A 4,680-nucleotide genomic window follows, 5' to 3' on the forward strand; every position below is an offset into this window, starting at 1 on the left:
ATGGCGTTGATCGTTTCATCAAAAAGGAGAAGATTAAAACATGTTACTCAATTATTCTTTTCGTGTTTTTTGGTAATAGGATTAGTGAGATCTAACTAGTAAATGTGCCCGTGCGTTGCTACGGGTGACGATGTAATTAAACGAATCGAACAAATGATGAAGTTAAATTGATGAATTAGAATGCATGGATAGTATCATGAGGTGACACTAAGACCTGCAAATTTTATTCAACGAGAGAAAAAAAACATTGCTCACCCTAATCAATATATAAGTGTAGCTCAAGACCCATTTCCTAGGTCCACATTTTTCTATTTGAACACGAAAACCGTGTTGTCACTTATTATTATCCTCTTTTTGATCCTTGCCAATGGTGGCTACCGTGTTCACGTGAACATGGTGAGTCTCAAGGCGGTGAAGTCGACCATGACCATACACATGTCACCGAGTCATGCTAATGCAAGAAATAAAACTTTGAAAAACAATATCATCAAGCTAGAAGTGAGGACCACCCTTCGCAGTTATCTCCTGCTTGAATGGAATGTAGGTATCAAAGAGTGAGCTCTTGATTGTGATGAGAACCTTTCTTGAGTTAAAATGGGGGACATCATTTACCAGGTGATAAACCGGGTATAGATCCATAATGTTGAAAGTATGTTCTTAGTCAAAACCAAAGTGAGGAAATGAACAAAAATACCTTATCCTTGTCAAAGTTATCTCCACTATGCGGATCAAAGAGCACATCTCTGAGGCAAGTTCAAAGCATATGCATGCAAAGGACCACAGGTCGACAGATGTAGAATACTTGGAGCCTAGAAGGACCTCAGGACATCTGTATTGCCTTGTTTGGATATCACTTGTGAACTCCTTGTACGTCCAACATGCATTTCCGAAGTCAACCATCTTGCAGCCTAGTTCAGCTTTCATCGCCATCCTATTCCTAGTCCCTTTGTTGCCCCACCTATACCCTCCTCCTCTCTTCATGTCCCCATCCTGGCTAGGACTGCCCTCATTTGCTGTACTCAGATCTCCCTTATCATCTGATTCGTCTATGTCGGCGAATGCCACTGCCCCATTTCCTTCTGAAGTTGAAACAACTACATGTTTGGCTTTCTTCCGGATCTTCTTCTGTTGGTTCCTGGTGACGCCACTACTCGTTGATGGTCGAGCAGGAGCCCTTGGAGGTGGCTCGATGGCCCTTGCAGCAGGCGGCACCAGTCGCACACCTGACTTCCGGGGATCGTTTGAGGGGTCAATAGTGGACACGAGGAATATGTCTTCGGGCTTCAGGTCAGTGTGGATAATGGAAAGCTCGCGGTGGAGGTAGTCAAGGCCAATGAGCACATGCCGGCATATCTCCTTAACCATTGGAAGCGGAATGCTACGATAGTCCGTGTACTTTATTAGGGTGAGCAAGTTATCACCAAGGAACTCAAACACCATGCAGACATGGCTCTCATTGGGGCTTGTGTGCTTGAAGTGGTCAAGAAGCTTAACAACACAACGGGAGTCTTCAAGGTCACCGTCAGCAATCTGCATCAAGATCTTGATCTCATCCATGGCAGCCTCCGAGTAGTGTTGTGCGCTCTTCTGCACCTTCACGGCCACAGACCTCTGCACAGATAACCAAAAGATTCAGAAACGCTGGACACGAGCAGCCTGAGCCTCTAGGCAAGCGGCGTAAAACATCAAAATATCTCGTGCAGTGCGATAGGATTGACAGATAAAACAGTAATAATGAGAAATTGATTTAGCAGTTCTGCATATGAGCTCTGTGACAAAAGAGCGAACAGTTGGTGGGCAGGCAGACAGCTGCATCCAGATCAATATTTTTTTCCTACATATCCTCGTCGCGAATCCTAGAGGCAGCGAGGTCATTTTAACAGGGGGTTTCACGGCGAGGCGAGGGGGTGGTGAGCATGTACGGAGTGGGCGGTGTCCCAGGCGAGCCAGGCGGTGGAGAAGTGGCCCCAACCGAGCTTGGACTGCATGACGTAGGCGCCCTGCTTGAAATTGTCGTCGGGGCGGACGACGTGGTAGCCGCCGCAGCCGTAGTTCTCTGTGCCCTCGTCCTCACAGGTGTAGATGTTGTTGCCCACGTCCCCATCCCCGTCCCCGTCGGCGGCCGCCGCCGTCTTCTCCTCCTCCTCCGCCCAGCGGCTCGCCCGCCGGAGCCTCGGCCATCGCACGGGGGAGGCCCGGATCTGGGCCGGTGGCGCGCGGGGACGGAGGTGAGCACTGGAGGAGTTGGGGCCGGCGGCGCACGGCGCCGCAGCAGGGGGTATATGGTTAAAAGTAAAGTTGAGATCAAGTGGGAGAATGTTAGGATGATCTCAGCTGAGCAGGCCCAACGGCCTGCCAGGCCCTTGGTTTATGCGCCCTGATCGAGAGCCCCTGTGACCCGCTCTATATTAACAGAGGTGGAGGGTTGGGGCACGAGCCACGAGGTTGATCGCCGCCACTTTCTCCACCTACATGCCCTACCGATCTAAGGTTAGCGCGGTGCTCACGGGAAGCACCACCACCTCATCATCTCTCTCTCTCTCTGCCTCACCGCCATTGCCCTGAATCAATGGCCACCGGCGGCAGTTCGTCTCACCAGGGAGAAGGTAATCACTTGTCTCCATCTCTACTATCGGAATCTGCTAGCCCATGCGATCTAATGGATATAACATTTTGTACATACAAATAGCTGTCGTGTATGCACTTTTTCTTTTAAAACGCCGCTGAGTAGGGCAAAGTATCTTGTCGATGACGGTGGCGCAGATCAGCAAAGTTGACACGAGCGAACCGATAGAAATGGGCCGAATTCAGGATAGCAATTAACAGTAAAACAAAAGTTACAAAACTGCTTTGGAACTCATAGAAAATGCAAGTGCAGGTTACAGCTTGCTTCTGCTCAGCTTAGTCAGGTTTCCCATGGCCCTGGCCTTCTCATGGAGCAGATACTTCTGCGTCTTGCCCGTCGACGTCTTGGGCAGCTCGACGAAGAGCACCGTCCTGGGCGCCATGTAGCGCGGCAGCCGTGCCCGGCAGAATTCGATCATGTCAGCCTCCGTGGTGCTCGCTCCATCCTTGAGGGTGACGAACGCGCACGGCATCTCGCCCAGTGGTCGTCTGGCCTGGCGACCACCGCCGCGTCCAGCACGGCGGGGTGGCTGAACAGCGCCGACTCCACCTCGATGGAGCTGATGTTCTCGTCGCCCGATATGATGATGTCCTTGGACCGGTCCTTGAGCTGGATATATCCGTCGGGGTTCCGCACGCCGAGGTCCCCTGAACGCAGCCACCCGCCCTTCATGGCCTTCGCCGTCGCCGTCGCGTCCTTGTAGTACCCGCTCATCACCGTGTTCCCTCGGAGCATCACCTCGCCGACGGTGTGCCCGTCGGAGGGAACGCTCTCCATGCTCGCAGGGTCCTTGATTTCCAAGCCCTCCAGCATCACGTGCGGCACGCACCAAGGACTTTTTTAAAAATCACCGCGGTGGGTTTTCCGATGGAAGCGATAGCCTCTTTATTATTAGGTAAAGATATCGGTTCTCAAGTGTAACTCGAGACATTAAAACTCTCATGTGTGTCTACAAGACATTAGTGACCCCCTATTTAAAAAGGAGAAAAGATGGTGATTTTCATTGGCTCATAAGGTTTTTGATTTAATTAAGTCATAGAAAATTCATACTATCAAGAGGGATTTCTATGTTGAGAGAGGTGGTAAAATCATTTCATCCATGTACACAGTCTTTTCCTAAATATGCCACCAAATGAAGTGTTTTTTACCATGCTAAAACTGGAAGTCTCAGTGCCCGAGGTCTTGGAACTTCGGGTGCTCGGAGTCATCAAAGAGCAACCACCCACCTCAGCATCTGTTGGGTACTCGCGGTCCTGAACCTCTGGTTGCCCGTGTAGGGATTTTCCCCTCTAGTTGGTTCGGGTGCCCGATGCTACCCGTTGTTGACTCCCTATTGGGTCTGGGTGTCCCGATCCTTTTTGTCCGGTTGCCCAGAGTTCCTTCTGGAGCAATGGTCATTTTGGTCTTGGGGGTATAACCCCCTACCTCCTTCCATGTTCCTCTAAAATATTTTCCAAGCCTTGCTCCACCATTCTTGAACCCAAAAATCTTGAGGTCTCCCTTCCACTTCACCCAAACACCCACTTGGGAATTGGAGGAGGTTCACCCAATCTACATTCTTATCAAATCGATTTGTGTTTCCCCAACTATTAATTCATCATCAACTTGTTACTCTTGGAGCTTGGACTCCTAGACGGTTAGGGTTCCTCCATAAGTTTCCTTGCTTTTGATGCGATGTGAAGACGTATGTAAAGGTGTGGTGATCGCCTTCAAGAGCAACCCCAGTCATCGTTAGCGTGCTAGTCTTAGCAGTGCCCGATTTTTCTCAACCCTTTATTTTGGAAATAGATGCATGCAGTGAAGAGGGAGGGTGGTGTTGATGCAACAAGGTCACCCTCTGGAGTACTTGGTTAAAGCGTTATGTGCTAAGAAGAATCGAGCATTCATCAAATACAAAAAGGAGTATGTTGTTGTTCTAAAGAAATGGTGGCCATACCTTCAACCTCAATAATTTGTGCTCAGAACTGGCCGAGAAACTCCCTTGCACTTATGTGATCAATGATTGCATATAGGAATCCAACACATGGCATTCATCAAATTGATGAAACTGGATT

General features: G+C 49.6%; 1 pseudogene; it reads right to left on the minus strand.

Moving 5' to 3' along the window:
• Positions 1–661: 661 nt before the first annotated feature.
• On the minus strand, positions 662–3,044 carry LOC123427662 (annotated as a pseudogene).
• Between the last annotated feature and the right edge of the window lie 1,636 nt (positions 3,045–4,680).

The sequence above is a fragment of the Hordeum vulgare genome, chromosome 2H (assembly GCF_904849725.1).
Source record: "Hordeum vulgare subsp. vulgare chromosome 2H, MorexV3_pseudomolecules_assembly, whole genome shotgun sequence".
In the NCBI taxonomy this organism is placed as follows: Eukaryota; Viridiplantae; Streptophyta; class Magnoliopsida; order Poales; family Poaceae; genus Hordeum; species Hordeum vulgare.